The sequence below is a fragment of the Asterias amurensis genome, chromosome 10 (genome assembly GCF_032118995.1).
Source record: "Asterias amurensis chromosome 10, ASM3211899v1".
Lineage (NCBI taxonomy): Eukaryota > Metazoa > Echinodermata > Asteroidea > Forcipulatida > Asteriidae > Asterias > Asterias amurensis.
In genome coordinates, this window is record NC_092657.1 from 8,386,931 (window position 1) to 8,405,587 (window position 18,657).

At 40.4% G+C, this 18,657-nt stretch overlaps 29 non-coding genes and 9 pseudogenes across 29 annotated transcripts; all 38 read left to right on the forward strand.

Annotated features, from left to right (window-relative positions):
* Nucleotides 1-11,169: 11,169 nt before the first annotated feature.
* On the forward strand, nucleotides 11,170-11,288 carry LOC139943564 (5S ribosomal RNA). Its single transcript, XR_011786858.1, has one exon. It is a non-coding gene; the product is annotated as a 5S ribosomal RNA (ribosomal RNA).
* Nucleotides 11,289-11,365: 77 nt separating this feature from the next.
* LOC139943562 (5S ribosomal RNA) lies at nucleotides 11,366-11,484 on the forward strand. Its single transcript, XR_011786856.1, has one exon. It is a non-coding gene; the product is annotated as a 5S ribosomal RNA (ribosomal RNA).
* A 77-nt stretch (nucleotides 11,485-11,561) lies between these two features.
* LOC139943544 (5S ribosomal RNA) lies at nucleotides 11,562-11,680 on the forward strand. Its single transcript, XR_011786839.1, has one exon. It is a non-coding gene; the product is annotated as a 5S ribosomal RNA (ribosomal RNA).
* An 80-nt stretch (nucleotides 11,681-11,760) lies between these two features.
* LOC139943555 (5S ribosomal RNA) lies at nucleotides 11,761-11,879 on the forward strand. The gene has a single exon (XR_011786849.1). It is a non-coding gene; the product is annotated as a 5S ribosomal RNA (ribosomal RNA).
* A 77-nt stretch (nucleotides 11,880-11,956) lies between these two features.
* Nucleotides 11,957-12,075, forward strand: LOC139943549 (5S ribosomal RNA). The gene has a single exon (XR_011786843.1). It is a non-coding gene; the product is annotated as a 5S ribosomal RNA (ribosomal RNA).
* Nucleotides 12,076-12,155: 80 nt separating this feature from the next.
* Nucleotides 12,156-12,274, forward strand: LOC139943508 (5S ribosomal RNA; annotated as a pseudogene).
* Nucleotides 12,275-12,353: 79 nt separating this feature from the next.
* Nucleotides 12,354-12,472, forward strand: LOC139943546 (5S ribosomal RNA). The gene has a single exon (XR_011786840.1). It is a non-coding gene; the product is annotated as a 5S ribosomal RNA (ribosomal RNA).
* Nucleotides 12,473-12,549: 77 nt separating this feature from the next.
* LOC139943537 (5S ribosomal RNA) lies at nucleotides 12,550-12,668 on the forward strand. The gene has a single exon (XR_011786832.1). It is a non-coding gene; the product is annotated as a 5S ribosomal RNA (ribosomal RNA).
* A 77-nt stretch (nucleotides 12,669-12,745) lies between these two features.
* Nucleotides 12,746-12,864, forward strand: LOC139943507 (5S ribosomal RNA). The gene has a single exon (XR_011786818.1). It is a non-coding gene; the product is annotated as a 5S ribosomal RNA (ribosomal RNA).
* An 80-nt stretch (nucleotides 12,865-12,944) lies between these two features.
* LOC139943520 (5S ribosomal RNA) lies at nucleotides 12,945-13,059 on the forward strand (annotated as a pseudogene).
* Nucleotides 13,060-13,139: 80 nt separating this feature from the next.
* On the forward strand, nucleotides 13,140-13,258 carry LOC139943538 (5S ribosomal RNA). Its single transcript, XR_011786833.1, has one exon. It is a non-coding gene; the product is annotated as a 5S ribosomal RNA (ribosomal RNA).
* Nucleotides 13,259-13,335: 77 nt separating this feature from the next.
* LOC139943577 (5S ribosomal RNA) lies at nucleotides 13,336-13,453 on the forward strand (annotated as a pseudogene).
* An 80-nt stretch (nucleotides 13,454-13,533) lies between these two features.
* On the forward strand, nucleotides 13,534-13,652 carry LOC139943566 (5S ribosomal RNA). The gene has a single exon (XR_011786860.1). It is a non-coding gene; the product is annotated as a 5S ribosomal RNA (ribosomal RNA).
* Nucleotides 13,653-13,729: 77 nt separating this feature from the next.
* Nucleotides 13,730-13,848, forward strand: LOC139943559 (5S ribosomal RNA). Its single transcript, XR_011786853.1, has one exon. It is a non-coding gene; the product is annotated as a 5S ribosomal RNA (ribosomal RNA).
* An 80-nt stretch (nucleotides 13,849-13,928) lies between these two features.
* Nucleotides 13,929-14,047, forward strand: LOC139943511 (5S ribosomal RNA; annotated as a pseudogene).
* Nucleotides 14,048-14,126: 79 nt separating this feature from the next.
* Nucleotides 14,127-14,245, forward strand: LOC139943554 (5S ribosomal RNA). The gene has a single exon (XR_011786848.1). It is a non-coding gene; the product is annotated as a 5S ribosomal RNA (ribosomal RNA).
* A 77-nt stretch (nucleotides 14,246-14,322) lies between these two features.
* LOC139943550 (5S ribosomal RNA) lies at nucleotides 14,323-14,441 on the forward strand. The gene has a single exon (XR_011786844.1). It is a non-coding gene; the product is annotated as a 5S ribosomal RNA (ribosomal RNA).
* A 79-nt stretch (nucleotides 14,442-14,520) lies between these two features.
* LOC139943568 (5S ribosomal RNA) lies at nucleotides 14,521-14,639 on the forward strand. Its single transcript, XR_011786862.1, has one exon. It is a non-coding gene; the product is annotated as a 5S ribosomal RNA (ribosomal RNA).
* Nucleotides 14,640-14,716: 77 nt separating this feature from the next.
* LOC139943551 (5S ribosomal RNA) lies at nucleotides 14,717-14,835 on the forward strand. The gene has a single exon (XR_011786845.1). It is a non-coding gene; the product is annotated as a 5S ribosomal RNA (ribosomal RNA).
* Nucleotides 14,836-14,915: 80 nt separating this feature from the next.
* On the forward strand, nucleotides 14,916-15,034 carry LOC139943509 (5S ribosomal RNA; annotated as a pseudogene).
* A 79-nt stretch (nucleotides 15,035-15,113) lies between these two features.
* LOC139943547 (5S ribosomal RNA) lies at nucleotides 15,114-15,232 on the forward strand. Its single transcript, XR_011786841.1, has one exon. It is a non-coding gene; the product is annotated as a 5S ribosomal RNA (ribosomal RNA).
* Nucleotides 15,233-15,309: 77 nt separating this feature from the next.
* On the forward strand, nucleotides 15,310-15,428 carry LOC139943556 (5S ribosomal RNA). Its single transcript, XR_011786850.1, has one exon. It is a non-coding gene; the product is annotated as a 5S ribosomal RNA (ribosomal RNA).
* Nucleotides 15,429-15,505: 77 nt separating this feature from the next.
* On the forward strand, nucleotides 15,506-15,624 carry LOC139943540 (5S ribosomal RNA). The gene has a single exon (XR_011786835.1). It is a non-coding gene; the product is annotated as a 5S ribosomal RNA (ribosomal RNA).
* Nucleotides 15,625-15,704: 80 nt separating this feature from the next.
* On the forward strand, nucleotides 15,705-15,819 carry LOC139943521 (5S ribosomal RNA; annotated as a pseudogene).
* An 80-nt stretch (nucleotides 15,820-15,899) lies between these two features.
* LOC139943539 (5S ribosomal RNA) lies at nucleotides 15,900-16,018 on the forward strand. Its single transcript, XR_011786834.1, has one exon. It is a non-coding gene; the product is annotated as a 5S ribosomal RNA (ribosomal RNA).
* Nucleotides 16,019-16,095: 77 nt separating this feature from the next.
* On the forward strand, nucleotides 16,096-16,213 carry LOC139943578 (5S ribosomal RNA; annotated as a pseudogene).
* Nucleotides 16,214-16,293: 80 nt separating this feature from the next.
* LOC139943567 (5S ribosomal RNA) lies at nucleotides 16,294-16,412 on the forward strand. The gene has a single exon (XR_011786861.1). It is a non-coding gene; the product is annotated as a 5S ribosomal RNA (ribosomal RNA).
* A 77-nt stretch (nucleotides 16,413-16,489) lies between these two features.
* LOC139943560 (5S ribosomal RNA) lies at nucleotides 16,490-16,608 on the forward strand. The gene has a single exon (XR_011786854.1). It is a non-coding gene; the product is annotated as a 5S ribosomal RNA (ribosomal RNA).
* Nucleotides 16,609-16,688: 80 nt separating this feature from the next.
* Nucleotides 16,689-16,807, forward strand: LOC139943512 (5S ribosomal RNA; annotated as a pseudogene).
* A 79-nt stretch (nucleotides 16,808-16,886) lies between these two features.
* On the forward strand, nucleotides 16,887-17,005 carry LOC139943576 (5S ribosomal RNA). The gene has a single exon (XR_011786869.1). It is a non-coding gene; the product is annotated as a 5S ribosomal RNA (ribosomal RNA).
* A 79-nt stretch (nucleotides 17,006-17,084) lies between these two features.
* On the forward strand, nucleotides 17,085-17,203 carry LOC139943535 (5S ribosomal RNA). The gene has a single exon (XR_011786830.1). It is a non-coding gene; the product is annotated as a 5S ribosomal RNA (ribosomal RNA).
* Nucleotides 17,204-17,283: 80 nt separating this feature from the next.
* LOC139943517 (5S ribosomal RNA) lies at nucleotides 17,284-17,402 on the forward strand (annotated as a pseudogene).
* A 79-nt stretch (nucleotides 17,403-17,481) lies between these two features.
* Nucleotides 17,482-17,600, forward strand: LOC139943565 (5S ribosomal RNA). Its single transcript, XR_011786859.1, has one exon. It is a non-coding gene; the product is annotated as a 5S ribosomal RNA (ribosomal RNA).
* Nucleotides 17,601-17,677: 77 nt separating this feature from the next.
* Nucleotides 17,678-17,796, forward strand: LOC139943575 (5S ribosomal RNA). Its single transcript, XR_011786868.1, has one exon. It is a non-coding gene; the product is annotated as a 5S ribosomal RNA (ribosomal RNA).
* Nucleotides 17,797-17,876: 80 nt separating this feature from the next.
* On the forward strand, nucleotides 17,877-17,995 carry LOC139943526 (5S ribosomal RNA). The gene has a single exon (XR_011786821.1). It is a non-coding gene; the product is annotated as a 5S ribosomal RNA (ribosomal RNA).
* An 80-nt stretch (nucleotides 17,996-18,075) lies between these two features.
* Nucleotides 18,076-18,194, forward strand: LOC139943525 (5S ribosomal RNA). Its single transcript, XR_011786820.1, has one exon. It is a non-coding gene; the product is annotated as a 5S ribosomal RNA (ribosomal RNA).
* A 77-nt stretch (nucleotides 18,195-18,271) lies between these two features.
* On the forward strand, nucleotides 18,272-18,390 carry LOC139943569 (5S ribosomal RNA). Its single transcript, XR_011786863.1, has one exon. It is a non-coding gene; the product is annotated as a 5S ribosomal RNA (ribosomal RNA).
* Nucleotides 18,391-18,467: 77 nt separating this feature from the next.
* Nucleotides 18,468-18,586, forward strand: LOC139943557 (5S ribosomal RNA). The gene has a single exon (XR_011786851.1). It is a non-coding gene; the product is annotated as a 5S ribosomal RNA (ribosomal RNA).
* Nucleotides 18,587-18,657: the final 71 nt, after the last annotated feature.

An 18,657-nucleotide genomic window follows, 5' to 3' on the forward strand; every position in this document is an offset into this window, starting at 1 on the left:
AGATCATTTTAACTTTTCACTTTAGAGAAGGCTGTGATGCCCACTAACAGTTATGCAGTGGTTGAGTTCTTAGAGGAGCAGACTGTGGAGGTGGTGCATTCCTCATGGATTGAACCCACAAAAGATGTAAGTAATTTTCTGATCATCACAATGCTCTTTCAACCCCTCTTTGAGAATGCAGTGTGTTTATGATTCTATATGTATGCCTTCCTCTGTCAGAGGATGGGTGGCTGCCAACTCAACTAAAAATCTCCATGCGATGGCAATCTTGTACACAATGTTAATGTGGTGTGAATAGAAAGTTCAGTCCATTTTTGACATTATCCCCCCAGGTTGTTCCATCGACTTTGCCCTGAAGCATTGTTTACCCTATTTCTTCCGCACTCCACTGTGGCACAGGTCAAAAATAGATAGATGAGTTTTTTACAGAAGATGCTTAGCAGGAGACGTCCTTTGGGTGCAATCTCAGCAAGAATTGAGTTATTCATTCTTGTGTTCTTGTATTTGACGTGAACACCACATTTCAACAAGCATGATTAAACTCGATATAATAATGCATTTTGCAGGGTATCGAATGCTACTGGCCAAGAAGCAATGCGTCCAACAAGGCAAAGAAAGGCGAGATGCCGGACAAGGCATTATGGACAAAATACAAAATCCGTATCTTCTCTTCCCCAGGTAAAAATTATTAAAATAAAATGACCCCCAACACTTGTCATAAATGTAGGGTTTGCAGATATGCCATAATTCTATATTTCGTTTTTTATGAAGCTAGTATCTAAATTAGAAGTTAAATTTGTATTTTCCAAACTTACATGTCTGTATTTTGAAGAAAACCATAACTTTACCAGGTCTCACCCGATGAAAGTGATGAAACATCTTTCGGGGACTTTGGGCTTTCTGCACTCTAGGCCAAATAATGAATTAAAATGACTTGAAAATATGAGCTTGTTTGGTTATCATTACGAGAAATAGTGGTGTGAATTGTACACATTTGAATGGTACAAAATTATCACGCCCATGGTAATTTTAGAAATCACAGTTCTTTAGCTATTTTTTCCCAAAATGACATTACACAAACTTGAAAACCACTTTTAACTATTTTTCATGGTGATCACACTATATTGGCAGAAACCTATGAGAAGGCAGTACAACATGCCTCACGTGCTGTTGAAACCTCCAACTTGGAATCGGCAGATGACGAGATGCAGATCAGAAAAAAGAAAAAACCGATACGTTATGAGACAGAGAGAGATGGTAAGTACCAGCCTCGCTCCCATGGGCAGCGTGCCGTATCGATACCTCTCGTCACTAACCCCTGGTAGGGATGTACTGAAAAACAACACTAATTGGCTCTCAATGGTGACTACTTTGCATGCATGTTTGTTAAAAAACATGTACCCTTAATTGTGGCTGTTCAGTAATGTTTTTTCACTTTCATTTTTCTCAAGCTGAAACTTGAACATTTTGTTGTTATTCTTCACTATTATAATGTATCAATGCATACACTTTACTAATAGTGTTTATTGCCTTTAAATTATGCCAACAATGCAACACAGAAGTCAATTAGCTGTTTGGACAAACATGAGCTGTGAGGACAAAAGAAACAAATTAATTGCTTGACCTCCCTGTTAGCTAATGTGGAAAGGGTCTATGAATCAGTTTTGACTAATAAAACTTTCTTTTTCATTGTGATTGTCATACTGGTAGCGGTAGATCTGTAGTGTTTAACAATAACAAAATAATTTTATATGTTCAAGATGAAGCTGATGATATCGATGATTTGGGATTACCTAAGAGGGTTTTCACAAAGAAGAACGCTTCCTCTACATCAAAGTCTTCATGCCCTCGACTGAATATTCCGCCACCACCACCATTCAGTTTAATGACTCGTGGTAAGCGCTTAATTTTCAACTGTTTTTCTTCTGTACTGCAATCGAATGCACTTGGATCTAAACTCTTGAGGAAATTTTGAAACAAATTTATACGAACTGTTATAAAACTATTCAGCCAGGCTAATGCTCTTGTCTCATCCGTAATATTTTGTGCATACTTGCGGTTTTAATATGATTTTTTTAAATTTCAGTTGAATCAGCAGATCCCGGATTGGGGACATCACGTATGAGCACTCCCAAGCGAGCCAAAGTTATACCTGTTGCAACGTTTCCTTTAAGTTCTGGTAAGTGTTTAAAAACAATTTTGTCCTGAATGTTAAGGGAAAACACAGCTGTTTTTGCTTGTACATCAACTCTTTTTACAGACATCTCCATGCACCTCCATGCAACCATGCGAAGCGCATGCAGCCATCCACTATCAGTCAAGCTCACGAAGTGTTGGTACAAACATGCCCAGTCACCTGGGTCCAATTTCAAATAGCTTAAACGGAAAATACTGCTTAGCAAATTTCTTTGCTAAGCGAAAAATGGGTGGGGCACCAGTTGCAACAGTGTAAACTTTATGGTATTTTGGTTGGTAACTCAGTCTGTTGCGTCAGATTGCCAGTGCCACGAGAGGGGTAGGGGGTGAGGATGTAGTTGATGATATTCTCCCAGAGCCACTGCATACCCAGAAGGAACTAGAGCAACTGTCAATTCAGCTCAAGGAAAAGGCGTTCAGGGACAAGCTTGAAAGTATAGGCCCTCATACATCTGCTTATAAATGAATTTTTAAATGAATTCAACCAACCAGCTGCCTGATAGTGAATTTGTGTGCACCACCTTACAAATTTTTAAGTGTTTGCGTTTCACAGACGATCTGACATCTGGTTGATGGTATGTGAGCGCATAGCCCATACGAAATACTCTTATAAGAATCTTATAAGATTCTTATAAAAATCTTATAAGATTCTTATAACAATCTTATAAGAATCTTCCAAAATCCTGAGAGCATTATTATAATATTCTTATAAGATTCTTATAAGATTCTTATAAGATTCTTATAAGTATTTTATATGCAAATTAGTTAGTTCTTATAAGACTCTTATAAGAATCTTATAAGAATCTAAATTTACTAAATTAATTTTACTCGCGGACTTGAAAACACTCTTATTAGAATCTTATAAGATTCTGAAAAGAATCTTATAAGAATCTTATAAGAATCCTTACGCTTAATTTTGTTTTAAGAATTCACTTCAGGTTGGCAAAATAGTGAGCTTAAAAGTGAGACCTAATGTGAGGACAAACATTCAGACAGTGGCCCTTCGAAGTTAACATGAAGATTTATTCTCATTTTTTGTAAAACATACATGTAACATATATTGTTTGAACAAGTTAATGTACCTGAGCTGCAGTGTGAAATATAATGCATTGCAAAGTACGACATGGCTAAGAATAATAATAACAAAAAAACACGTTCAAGTAGAAAGAATTCAGTGCTTTTGTCGACAATCTTTGGCATAGTAAAATGGCAAGTCTGAATCTAATGAAACTATAAAAACAATATTGGCATATTAATCTTTAAAATAATAAACCAAAGACGTTGGTTTGAAAGACCGACTAAAATTTTGAAGATGGCAAAGAACACAAAAATAACAATTGGCATTAATTGAGTCAATTTTGGCACAAAATGGTGAGTTGCTGGAATACCTTTACAAATATTACAAAAAATTGCATTGTAAGAACAGTTTATTTAGTAACATGAAGACTTTATGACTTTGGCAGCACACTGCACGGTTTTAAAGAGCCGTTTTAGGACCTTGTCCCTATTCTTTTATTCCCTTAATAATAAATGGCATTTGAGTTGTAGCACAAAATGGTAAATTGCTTCACCTATAAAATATTACCAAAAAAATTTAAAGCAAGCTTATTGCAAACTTCTGACCTGAGATATATTTAGGTGTTGGGTGGGCCTGGAATTTTGATCATGCTATACAAATATTTAACGATTACAAACCAAAACCCAAGAACAATCACGATGCGTTTTACTTGTGTTGAGACACTCCACCTGAAACAAATACATACAAAAATTAAAAACATTTCACCTAAATTTTGTAGTATAAGAGCTCTACATTGAAAAAGATTGTAGCCAGCGGCGTAACTAGGGTAACTTTTCAGGGGGCACAATCTTTTCTAGAGGGGCACTGCTAGCAACTGTACATTGCATTTGCATGAACAGCCTGAACAGTCTTCAGATTTCAAATGGGGGAGGCATATGGGAGGTGGGGTGTAGGGGCCTTAAGTTACGCCACTGATTGTAGCTGTTGACTAATGTAAAACTGTTTTTAATCGCACCGCGACTCTGACATTTCATCTGGACAATTAACATACAATTCCACTTGGCAGGATTGTTTCGCTTATTATATACTTTACTTTTGATCTGGGACTGTGTTCACTTTTAAACACTTCACATGAATCACAAGCTACTCTGATCCTTGGGGTTTAAGTTGAAAAGACGTCACACTTACGATCTAGGTTAAAGTTTCAGCTTTATTTCACATAGATGATTTCATTAATGGGGGGGGGGTTATAAGTGTATGTTGTCCTAGTGTCAGGCAGTAAATCTAATACCATTACCTGCTAACTTTGCCTTATTTCTAAGTTTCTTCCTGACATCGGAGCACTGGCAGTTGACAACCTGGATAATCTCCCTCTCAGAATATTTAGGGCACCTGTCATGAACAAACTGTTGTGAAAAAAAACCAAAGGATTGCATGAAAGTGTAAACATTTTGAATGAAAGTGAAGCTCTCATGAATTGGCAGGTATTTGTTGGGTAAAAGATGTACAGTTCACATTTGTCAAGACTGTGTAATTTTCTGTGCGAAAATAGGACAAATGCTTCAGCTTGGAATACACTTTAATTCAAAATTCTAATGTTACAAACATTTTGGCTAGGTCTGGTTGAATTTGTTTGAGAGTGAACTGCAAATACTCCATACAATACCTTTGATAGCTTTGAGTATGTGAACAGGGAGACCAGGCCGCTCCCTGCTACCCTCAGCACAGCTGCTTGCTAGCTTGTCTCAGAGAATAGAGCCTGGAGAAGGTTTCTCACAAGCTTTGCTGGTGCTCCCTTTGCTGAGGAGATGCAGGAATCTCTTGTCACCTTCTTCATGAGAACACCTCCCACGTCAACCAACTCATCATTCCTAGAGGCTGGAGCAGGGGCTGGAGCAAGAACAGGGGCAGGAGCAGGGGCTTGAGCAGGAGCAGGGGCTTGAGCAGGAGCAAGGGCTTGAGCAGAGGCTGCAGCAGGGGCTGAGGCTGAAGCTGGAGCCGAAGCAGGAGCTGGTGCTACGGGTATAGGGGTTCGAGCCTTGTCCCCAACACATGAAGATAAAAAAATCAATAAATTGTTTTGTTTATGGAGACAACAGATAGTCATTTAGTTTTGAGCATTTACACTTCTGCATTAACCGATGTTTGAGCTGTTTAATGACATCGTCCTTCTCTTGTAGTTTTCTTCGAAGATCTTCATTCAGGTTTATCTGTTCTTCCAAGGCAGAATCCGATCGATGATCTTGTGTACTCCAAGCTGAAGCATCTGAAGCATCTGCCATCTCTACATCGCTGTCAACATCGAGTAGGGATCTCATGTGGAATCCGTAAATGCTAGATAATGGCATGGCTGTGCCACTGCCATCACATGTTGATGGCATTACAACTGGCATTGCTAGTGGCTCCTCCCCTTGAAATTGTTCTTTCAACAGTTTATCAATCATCATTTCCTGAGCGGCTAATGACGCAGACTTTTCCTTCGCGCTTTCGGTTTTTTGCTTTTTTGGTTTAGAAGCTGGGAGATGGTGGGTTCCTTTATTCTGAAAACATAATAATGATAAGTCGTAAGTTTGATGTTTCACAAAATTACAAATATTTCCAAATATTTTTGATAAAATTTTGCACAAATGTAAATGACTTTGATAACTTTGCCTTGGCAAATTTTCATTAAATTAGTGCAATAAAAACTTAAAATAACAAAATTCCCATTGAGCACTTTGTACAATGTATAACATGATCCGAGGCTGCCTTGCTTAATGGTTTGCATGTAGACTGAAAATGCTGGGTTTTTTTTAGGTTTTTTTCCTATCATTTAGAAAATTATATTAATTTTCCTTCTCATCCGAATCATCTCTAAAAGTATTCTATTACTTTGCAGTAAGAAGGTAATTGTGCATGTACTAGCATTTCATTAGAAAATCACCAATGACGTGTACTATTGAAAGACTGAAAAGTATAGAGTACCTTCTGTAAACTACAAAAGTACAATGTTCATACCTCTTTGACCTTGGCCTTGGGTAAGTTCTTTTTGGAGGGGCTCTTTCGTGGACAGGGTTGATTTTGGTGAGCTTTTAACAACTGACTGAGTTGCTTTAATGCATATTCCTTGGTTACTAACAACAATGGAAAAATAAATAGGTAGAGACAATTTATTTAACTAAAATAATAAATAATGAATTGTTGACATCAAAAACATGACTGCACAAGAAGAGGAATAAACGGTGTACTTTCAGAACCTGTAGCAGAAAATTTATAAACTACATTAACATGGGCATATTTGACAATGTTAGTACTCAAACCATAAAGCAATACCAGTTGTTCAAAAATAATGATGTTGTATATACAGCATATGCATTCTACTTATCTACTTGTAGCACTGAGAGGAAGGGGAATTGTATGGTATGATATTTACCTGCAATGACGATAACCTTTGCTTCGTACATATTCCCGTCACTCCATTTCGCCATGCACTTGTCACCCTCTTCTAACACAGTTTCTTGCAAAGTTTCTCCACTACTCTCATCTTCCACTTCTGTGGCCTTTAAAACTCCACTCAGTTGACCGTCAAAATACCTGACTACTGTCCACTTAACTGAAAAAAAAGTTTAAAATTTTTAATTCAATTTTAATATTTAAATGTGACGTTATTATTAATATTACAATGATGAGAATGAAATGAGGCCGGAAATGAGAAGTTTACATTGTTTAGCCCTAGACCCAGTAACTGGGGCGCTGTACTCCTTTTTTTTTTAATTTTGACTTCATCTGTCGTACGACAGATGACAGATGAAGTCAAAATTTAAAAAAAAAGGAGTACAGCGCCCCAGTTACTGGGTCTAGTTTAGCCCAGTCTTTCAATATTAATAAGGAGACCGTCCACTTTAAAAAAAATAAGTTTGTGAGGATTATCCTCTCGAAAATTGTGGAAATAGGTCAGGGCTTTAATTTCGAGGGAAATTATTGATGTCTGTTCACTAAAAGATTGACCAGAATTTTCTGTCATTGTCATGTCTTTGTAAAATTGTAGGGACTGTCTGTGTGTGTGTTACAGTGTGTCAAAAATTATGTTTTTTAAAGCAAAATTTTAATTAACAAAAATAATAAAAGGCCCTTTAATTGTGAGTAATACTATATGAATGAGTACAATTTAATACTAAAAAATAGTTATCAGGTTATTACCGACTTATTCCCATAGTCCGTATTTACGGACTGGCCGCGCTGTGAGTATCATGAATAATACATAAACTTTCGCGGAAGCGGACCAATCAGGTGCTTCAATTTACGTCCCATTGATGCACGTCGCACATGTGTTGTACTTGTAGTGTTCCACGGCCGGCCGTGTCTCGCAATGCAGCGGTTTGGCCGTCACCTAGCTCTGCAACACGGTTACACACCTATATTCCGACACCCCTATGTTCCGACACCCCTATGTTCCGACAACTCAGCCTATATTCCGACACCCCTATGTTCCGACACCCCTATATTCCGACACCCCTATATTCCGACACCCCTATGTTCCGACAACTGAACCTATATTCCGACACCCCTATGTTCCGACACCCCTATATTCCGACACCCCTATGTTCCGACACCCCTATGTTCCGACAAGTTGTTCCCGCACATTATTACTCAATTGATCAATAACAAAAACACACTTGTATTACGCAAGGTTTCCCAGTAATTTTCGACCGGGATTAGGTTTGAACATTCATAAGATGAATTTGTACTGTTTTAAAAAGTGATGGAATCACGCATGCATTTCATTTTTTTTTTGTGGTTATACACATGAGTATGGCTCCCCGAGGTAGCTGGCAATAAAATACTCGGTACTTTGCTATTGTTAGGTGCGTGTCCGTGTTGATAACATTTCATGAGCCTTCAATTAATAAAAATTCCAACCCCTCCTGCGTTTATTGCGCCGATGTGTAATTTCTTTCCTTTGCCCCCCCCCCCCCACCACATTTTTTTTTAAATAATAATAATAATAATCATAATAATTTGTTAACAATTAATAACAATAAATAATTCAGTCCTACCACCCCCTCCATTACTCAGTCCTCTTCTAAAGAAACCGAATATTTGTAATAGCAGAATCTTGTTATACAAATTAAACTCCTTTATGGGACTACATAAAGATAGGTTACCGGTAAGTTCATGAAGAAACTACACATGTTCGCAATTTAGTCACACCGTTTTTCTTTTTAAAAAAATGGCTAACACAAAATATTGGTACAGGTTGTCGGAACATAGGGGTGTCGGAACATAGGGGTGTTTGGGTGGTTGGAATATAAGGGTGTCGGAACATAGGGGTGTCGGAATATAGAGGTGTCGGAACATAGGGGTGTCGGAATATAGGTTGAGTTGTCGGAACATAGGGGTGTCGGAACATAGGGGTGTCGGAACATAGGGGTGTCGGAACATAGGGGTGTCGGAATATAGAGCAGTCACCCTGCAACACGGCTACGTGTTTGAGTGAGCGCATGGTGGAAAATAGAATGTTCTGCGTTGGGATCGAAGTCCATTCGTCCATTATTTACCAATTTTTAGCAGGGCGGCCAAGTATCAGTGTCATGGCGTTACCATAGTTAATATATTAATATAATCCTACCTCCATGGTATTACTATTACTAACTAGTCTGCATGGTGAATGTAAAAATTGTGTTTGTAAAAAAAAAATTAAAACAAAATGTTAGGCTACTTACGTTCGTCGTATTGGTACGTCCTGACAGACCGACGTCCGAGGTTCTTGGATGTCATCATAGTTGGACTTGGATTGACTTTGAGTTTCAGATTTTGGCAGAGCTAAATCTGTACTTAATTCTGAATGACTGCTATTGCTAATAATATGAACCCTCGAAAGTACAGCCTGCAGTACCTAATCTGACCTGACCTAATCACAAGATGTACTCCAAGAGAATTTAACTATCAATGAGAAAGTGAGCTAACGCACGGTTCAAAGGTAACTGAAACTTTGAAAGGCGCCAGCGGCGAAAGTTTAAACGTGTGTCACTTGCGGTCAATACAAAGGATTCTGGGAAGTCATGACGTCATATAAAATGAGCTCACACTTTTTAATACGGTTTCAAATATTCAAAGTAAATTGTGACCATACTCTACACTCCCTCCCCTAAAAAATATTATCTCATAATAATAATGATTAAAAAATTAAAACAATCAAAAATGAAAAATAAAAACCGTACAATAGCAGTCTGGCTGCCGACATGCTGACTACGGATTAGACTGGTTCCCATCCCAACATAGTCTCCAGACGTCCGTCGATCGCAGAAGAGACGAATACCAGTCTAGGCCCACTCATAACAGTTGACGGGTAGGAGTCGTCGACTAGACCACGCTCATGTACACACATTTGCTAACGAAATCTCATTCATTGCATTGCTTTCGATGCGGTATTTTAATTTTTTGAAAGGAAATTAAAGACTAAAATTTAGTGTAATCGGCCAGAGTGGTGGCACCCTGCAGAATTTTAGCCAACGGACGTGATAGAGGAGTAGGTAGGAGAATATAGCAGGACATGATGGATTCTGATGAAAACAATGGTGAGTGTACTACTACTACAGTCTACACATAACATAACTACGGTACAGTTGAGTACGACTACGATACGAGGGAATTCGATACGAGCCCACCAGGCATTAGTTTTTGCCGAGGGGGAGGATCTGCACTTGCATGGAGATGGTTTGGGGCCCGGCTCCCGATCAGTTTTTTACACTTCTTATTTATATTAAACTTATACACTTGTCTTGCAGACTCTTATTAGTCTTAGCATGGATGGAGGAGTATCGGTATCAATCATTTTCTGATCTGGGGATACAAAATCTGGTAAATAGATTTGAAAATGAGATTGAGTAGGCTTAATTGAAACTGGGTCTGGGAAAACGGTAATTTCCTTGAAATTCAAGTGCTGGAAAGTGCTCCAGCACAGCATAAATAATTAATAAGTGGGTAAAACAAATTAATAATTTGAGGCTTGACAGTGACACTGACACGGGTTTGAACTTCAGGCATGTCAGGTTGGTGGTAGTACATCAAATCTTCACAAGTTGTCTTCACTTGTATTCCTCCTTTGTGTGTTTAGAAGTTCAGAGAAAGAGAGTCAGCACATCCTACAAGCGTTACATCAAGTACCATAAACATGATGAAAGACATGAAGGACCTCATACTATGGATAAAGGCGCTTATGGCATTTCTGCAGCATCATCATCTTTAGATTTAAGCCAACGTCCTAAAGCTAGTTTAAGTCCCAACACTTGATTATATCAATGAACATAGAGAAGATAACTCTACTGAAGGGGAATTAGCGCTGGTAACTTTTGACAATCAAGACCCATTCCTGGCATTTGATGATACAGAAGACGCATGGGCATTAAGGGACCCATATAGTAAAAGTACAGAAACTTTTAACCAAGAAACGGTATGCTTTGTATGCTTTCCTTTACCTCGATCTTCATCATTCACTTCTGATGATGAACAAGATAAAGATCCTACAAAGGCAGCTGATGAAGAAGCCACAGTGAGCGAGAAAGACCCCCTCTCTGACAATGAAGCAGACCTTCAGGCCCTATGGACTAATGACATCAACCCAGCGCCTGCTGCTAATGAAAAGGATTCAAATTGGTAAATAATGTTTAATGGTTTTTTTATACTTAAATTGGAAATTATAGTGTGTTTGTTAGGTGTTCGGCTCTTCAGCTGAAAACCTATTGTTATTGTTATTTTTGTTTCTTTCTCTTCTTCTCCCTGAACCATCTCATCATGTTTTTGCAAAAAGTAAAAGATGTACAAATTTGAAACTTGGCGTCAGGCCCAGTCAGTACTTGGATGGGAGACCTCCTGGGAATAATGGATGCCGTAGACTTTCCTTTTTTTTACCTCAAGGATACAACTTTTGTTATTTTAGACTTGACACTTAAGCCACTGCATTAATTTTAGTTAGTGTCTACAGCCATACTACGCTGAAAACACCGGTTCTCGTCTGATCACCGAAGTTAAGCAGCGTCAGGCCCAGTCAGTACTTGGATTGGAGACCTCCTGGGAATACTGGGTGCCGTAGACTTTCCTTTTTTTCCTCAAGGATACAACTTTTGTAATTTTAGACTTGACACTTAAGCCACTGCATTAAGTTTAGTTAGTGTCTACAGCCATACTACGCTGAAAACACCGGTTCTCGTCTGATCACCGGAGTTAAGCAGTGTCAGGCCCAGTCAGTACTTAGATGGGAGACCTCCTGGGAATACTGGGTGCCGTAGACTTTCCTTTTTTTCCTCAAGGATACAACTTTTGTAATTTTAGACTTGACACTTAAGCCACTGCATTAAGTTTAGTTAGTGTCTACAGCCATACTACGCTGAAAACACCGGTTCTCGTCTGATCACCGAAGTTAAGCAGCGTCAGGCCCAGTCAGTACTTGGATGGGAGACCTCCTGGGAATACTGGGTGCTGTAAACTTTCCTTTTTTTCTCCCTCAAAGATACCACTTTTGTAATATTAGACTTGACACTTAAGCCACTGCATTAAGTCTAGTTAGTGTCTACAGCCATACTACGCTGAAAACACCGGTTCTCGTCTGATCACCGAAGTTAAGCAGCATCAGGCCCAGTCAGTACTTGGATGGGAGACCTCCTGGGAATACTGGGTGCCGTAGACTTTCCTTTTTTTCCTCAAGGATACAAATTTTGTAATTTTAGACTTGACACTTAAGCCACTGCATGAAGTCTAGTTAGTGTCTACAGCCATATTACGCTGAAAACACCGGTTCTCATCTGATCACCGAAGTTAAGCAGCATCAGGCCCAGTCAGTACTTGGATGGGAGACCTCCTGGGAATACTGGGTGCTGTAGACTTTCCTTTTTTTCCCCCTCAAAGATACCACTTTTGTAATTTTAGACTTGACACTTAAATCACTGCGATAATTTTAGTAAGTGTCTACAGCCATACTACGCTGAAAACACCGGTTTTCGTCTGATCACTGAAGTTAAGCAGCGCCAGGCCCAGTCAGTACATGGATGGGAGACCTGCTGGGAATAATGGGTGCCGTAGACTTTCCTTTTTTTTACCTCAAAGATACAACTTTTGTAATTTTAGACTTGACACTTAAACCATTGCATTAAGCTTACTTAGTGTCTACAGCCATACTACGCTGAAAACACCGGTTCTCGTCTGATCACCGAAGTTAAGCAGCGTCAGGCCCAGTCAGTACTTGGATGGGAGACCTCTTGGGAATACTGGGTGCCGTAGACTTTCCTTTTTTTCCTCAAGGATACAACTTTTGTAATTTTAGACTTGACACTTAAGCCACTGCATTAAGTTTAGTTGGTGTCTACAGCCATACTACGCTGAAAACACCGGTTCTCGTCTGATCACCGAAGTTAAGCAGCGTCAGGCCCAGTCAGTACTTGGATGGGAGACCTCCTGGGAATACTGGGTGCCGTAGACTTTCCTTTTTTTCCTCAAGGATACAACTTTTGTAATTTCAGACTTGACACTTAAGCCACTGCATTAAGTTTAGTTAGTGTCTACAGCCATACTACGCTGAAAACACCGGTTCTCGTCTGATCACCGAAGTTAAGCAGCGTCAGGCCCAGTCAGTACTTGGATGGGAGACCTCCTGGGAATACTGGGTGCTGTAGACTTTCCTTTTTTTCTCCCTCAAAAATACCACTTTTGTAATTTTAGACTTGACACTTAAGCCACTGCATTAAGTCTAGTTAGTGTCTACAGCCATACTACGCTGAAAACACCTTCGTCTGATCACCGAAGTTAAGCAGCGTCAGGCCCAGTCAGTACTTGGATGGGAGACCTCCTGGGAATACTGGGTGCTGTAGACTTTCCTTTTTTTTTTTTTCAGAGAAACAACTTTTGTAAATATAGACTTGACACTTAAGGCACTGCATTAAGTCTAGTTAGTGTCTACAGCCATACTACGCTGAAAACACCGGTTCTCGTCTGATCACCGAAGTTAAGCAGCGTCAGGCCCAGTCAGTACTTGGATGGGAGACCTCCTGGGAATACTGGGTGCCGTAGACTTTCCTTTTTTTCCTCAAGGATACAACTTTTGTTATTTTAGACTTGACACTTAAGCCACTGCATGAAGTCTAGTTAGTGTCTACAGCCATACTACACTGAAACACCGGTTCTCGTCTGATCACCGAAGTTAAGTAGCGTCATGCCCAGTCAGTACTTGGATGGGAGACCTCCTGGGAATACTGGGTGCTGTAGACTTTCCTTTTTTTTTTCTTCAGAGAAACAACTTTTGTAAATATAGACTTGACACTTAAGGCACTGCATTAAGTCTAGTTAGTGTCTACAGCCATACTACGCTGAAAACACTGGTTCTCGTCTGATCACAGAAGTTAAGCAGCGTCAGGCCCAGTCAGTACTTGGATGGGAGACCTCCTGGGAATACTGGGTGCCGTAGACTTTTCTTTTTTTCCTCAAGGATACCACTTTTGTAATTTTAAACTTGACACTTAAATCACTGCATTAATTATAGTAAGTGTCTACAGCCATATTACGCTGAAAACACCGGTTCTCATCTGATCACCAAAGTTAAGCAGCATCAGGCCCAGTCAGTACTTGGATGGGAGACCTCCTGGGAATACTGGGTGCTGTAGACTTTCCTTTTTTTCCCCCTCAAAGATACCACTTTTGTAATTTTAGACTTGACACTTAAATCACTGCATTAATTTTAGTAAGTGTCTACAGCCATACTACGCTGAAAACACCGGTTCTCGCCTGATCACTGAAGTTAAGCAGCGTCAGGCCCAGTCAGTACATGGATGGGAGACCTGCTGGGAATAATGGGTGCCGTAGACTTTCCTTTTTTTTACCTCAAGGATACAACTTTTGTAATTTTAGACTTGACACTTAAGCCACTGCATGAAGTCTAGTTAGTGTCTACAGCCATACTACGCTGAAAACACCGGTTCTCATCTGATCACCGAAGTTAAGCAGCATCAGGCCCAGTCAGTACTTGGATGGGAGACCTCCTGGGAATACTGGGTGCCGTAGACTTTCCTTTTTTTCCTCAAGGATACAAATTTTGTAATTTTAGACTTGACACTTAAGCCACTGCATGAAGTCTAGTTAGTGTCTACAGCCATATTACGCTGAAAACACCGGTTCTCATCTGATCACCGAAGTTAAGCAGCATCAGGCCCAGTCAGTACTTGGATGGGAGACCTCCTGGGAATACTGGGTGCTGTAGACTTTCCTTTTTTTTACCTCAAGGATACAACTTTTGTAATTTTAGACTTGACACTTAAGCCACTGCATGAAGTCTAGTTAGTGTCTACAGCCATACTACACTGAAAACACCGGTTCTCGTCTGATCACCGAAGTTAAGCAGCATCAGGCCCAGTCAGTACTTGGATGGGAGACCTCCTGGGAATACTGGGTGCCGTAGACTTTCCTTTTTTTCCTCAAGGATACAAATTTTGTAATTTTAGACTTGACACTTAAGCCACTGCATGAAGTCTAGTTAGTGTCTACAGCCATATTACGCTGAAAACACCGGTTCTCATCTGATCACCGAAGTTAAGCAGCATCAGGCCCAGTCAGTACTTGGATGGGAGACCTCCTGGGAATACTGGGTGCTGTAGACTTTCCTTTTTTTCCCCCTCAAAGATACCACTTTTGTAATTTTAGACTTGACACTTAAATCACTGCGATAATTTTAGTAAGTGTCTACAGCCATACTACGCTGAAAACACCGGTTTTCGTCTGATCACTGAAGTTAAGCAGCGCCAGGCCCAGTCAGTACATGGATGGGAGACCTGCTGGGAATAATGGGTGCCGTAGACTTTCCTTTTTTTTACCTCAAAGATACAACTTTTGTAATTTTAGACTTGACACTTAAACCATTGCATTAAGCTTACTTAGTGTCTACAGCCATACTACGCTGAAAACACCGGTTCTCGTCTGATCACCGAAGTTAAGCAGCGTCAGGCCCAGTCAGTACTTGGATGGGAGACCTCTTGGGAATACTGGGTGCCGTAGACTTTCCTTTTTTTCCTCAAGGATACAACTTTTGTAATTTTAGACTTGACACTTAAGCCACTGCATTAAGTTTAGTTGGTGTCTACAGCCATACTACGCTGAAAACACCGGTTCTCGTCTGATCACCGAAGTTAAGCAGCGTCAGCCCCAGTCAGTACTTGGATGGGAGACCTCCTGGGAATACTGGGTGCCGTAGACTTTCCTTTTTTTCCTCAAGGATACAACTTTTGTAATTTCAGACTTGACACTTAAGCCACTGCATTAAGTTTAGTTAGTGTCTACAGCCATACTACGCTGAAAACACCGGTTCTCGTCTGATCACCGAAGTTAAGCAGCGTCAGGCCCAGTCAGTACTTGGATGGGAGACCTCCTGGGAATACTGGGTGCTGTAGACTTTCCTTTTTTTCTCCCTCAAAAATACCACTTTTGTAATTTTAGACTTGACACTTAAGCCACTGCATTAAGTCTAGTTAGTGTCTACAGCCATACTACGCTGAAAACACCTTCGTCTGATCACCGAAGTTAAGCAGCGTCAGGCCCAGTCAGTACTTGGATGGGAGACCTCCTGGGAATACTGGGTGCTGTAGACTTTCCTTTTTTTTTTTTTCAGAGAAACAACTTTTGTAAATATAGACTTGACACTTAAGGCACTGCATTAAGTCTAGTTAGTGTCTACAGCCATACTACGCTGAAAACACCGGTTCTCGTCTGATCACCGAAGTTAAGCAGCGTCAGGCCCAGTCAGTACTTGGATGGGAGACCTCCTGGGAATACTGGGTGCCGTAGACTTTCCTTTTTTTCCTCAAGGATACAACTTTTGTTATTTTAGACTTGACACTTAAGCCACTGCATGAAGTCTAGTTAGTGTCTACAGCCATACTACACTGAAACACCGGTTCTCGTCTGATCACCGAAGTTAAGTAGCGTCATGCCCAGTCAGTACTTGGATGGGAGACCTCCTGGGAATACTGGGTGCTGTAGACTTTCCTTTTTTTTTTCTTCAGAGAAACAACTTTTGTAAATATAGACTTGACACTTAAGGCACTGCATTAAGTCTAGTTAGTGTCTACAGCCATACTACGCTGAAAACACTGGTTCTCGTCTGATCACAGAAGTTAAGCAGCGTCAGGCCCAGTCAGTACTTGGATGGGAGACCTCCTGGGAATACTGGGTGCCGTAGACTTTTCTTTTTTTCCTCAAGGATACCACTTTTGTAATTTTAAACTTGACACTTAAATCACTGCATTAATTATAGTAAGTGTCTACAGCCATATTACGCTGAAAACACCGGTTCTCATCTGATCACCAAAGTTAAGCAGCATCAGGCCCAGTCAGTACTTGGATGGGAGACCTCCTGGGAATACTGGGTGCTGTAGACTTTCCTTTTTTTCCCCCTCAAAGATACCACTTTTGTAATTTTAGACTTGACACTTAAATCACTGCATTAATTTTAGTAAGTGTCTACAGCCATACTACGCTGAAAACACCGGTTCTCGCCTGATCACTGAAGTTAAGCAGCGTCAGGCCCAGTCAGTACATGGATGGGAGACCTGCTGGGAATAATGGGTGCCGTAGACTTTCCTTTTTTTTACCTCAAGGATACAACTTTTGTAATTTTAGACTTGACACTTAAGCCACTGCATGAAGTCTAGTTAGTGTCTACAGCCATACTACGCTGAAAACACCGGTTCTCATCTGATCACCGAAGTTAAGCAGCATCAGGCCCAGTCAGTACATGGATGGGAGACCTGCTGGGAATAATGGGTGCCGTAGACTTTCCTTTTTTTTACCTCAAGGATACAACTTTTGTAATTTTAGACTTGACACTTAAGCCACTGCATGAAGTCTAGTTAGTGTCTACAGCCATACTACGCTGAAAACACCGGTTCTCATCTGATCACCGAAGTTAAGCAGCATCAGGCCCAGTCAGTACTTGGATGGGAGACCTCCTGGGAATACTGGGTGCTGTAGACTTTCCTTTTTTTCCCCCTCAAAGATACCACTTTTGTAATTTTAGACTTGACACTTAAATCACTGCATTAATTTTAGTAAGTGTCTACAGCCATACTACGCTGAAAACACTGGTTTTCGTCTGATCACTGAAGTTAAGTAGCGTCAGGCCCAGTCAGTACATGGATGGGAGACCTGCTGGGAATAATGGGTGCCGTAGACTTTCCTTTTTTTTACCTCAAAGATACAACTTTTGTAATTTTAGACTTGACACTTAAGCCACTGCATTAAGTTTAGTTAGTGTCTACAGCCATACTACGCTGAAAACACCGGTTCTCGTCTGATCACCGGAGTTAAGCAGCGTTAGGCCCAGTCAGTACTTAGATGGGAGACCTCCTGGAAATACTGGGTGCCGTAGACTTTCCTTTTTTTCCTCAAGGATACAACTTTTGTAATTTTAGACTTGACACTTAAGCCACTGCATTAAGTTTAGTTAGTGTTTACAGCCATACTACGCTGAAAACACCGGTTCTCGTCTGATCACCGAAGTTAAGCAGCGTCAGGCCCAGTCAGTACTTGGATGGGAGACCTCCTGGGAATACTGGGTGCTGTAAACTTTCCTTTTTTTCTCCCTCAAAGATACCACTTTTGTAATTTTAGACTTGACACATAAGCCACTGCATTAAGTCTAGTTAGTGTCTACAGCCATACTACGCTGAAAACACCGGTTCTCGTCTGATCACCGAAGTTAAGTAGCGTCAGGCCCAGTCAGTACTTGGATGGGAGACCTCCTGGGAATACTGGGTGCTGTAGACTTTCCTTTTTTTTTTCTTCAGTGAAACAACTTTTGTAAATATAGACTTGACACTTAAGGCACTGCATTAAGTCTAGTTAGTGTCTACAGCCATACTATGCTGAAAACACCGGTTCTCGTCTGATCACCGAAGTTAAGCAGCGTCAGGCCCAGTCAGTACTTGGATGGGAGACCTCCTGGGAATACTGGGTGCTGTAGACTTTCCTTTTTTTCCTCAAGGATACAACTTTTGTAATTTTAGACTTGACACTTAAGCCACTGCATGAAGTCTAGTTAGTGTCTACAGCCATACTACACTGAAAACACCGGTTCTCGTCTGATCACCGAAGTTAAGCAGCATCAGGCCCAGTCAGTACTTGGATGGGAGACCTCCTGGGAATACTGGGTGCCGTAGACTTTCCTTTTTTTCCTCAAGGATACAACTTTTGTAATTTTAGACTTGACACTTAAGCCACTGCATGAAGTCTAGTTAGTGTCTACAGCCATACTACGCTGAAAACACCGGTTCTCGTCTGATCACCGAAGTTAAGCAGCTTCAGGCCCAGTCAGTACTTGGATGGGAGACCTCCTGGGAATACTGGGTGCCGTAGACTTTTCTTTTTTTCCTCAAGGAAACCACTTTTGTAATTTTAAACTTGACACTTAAATCACTGCATTAATTATA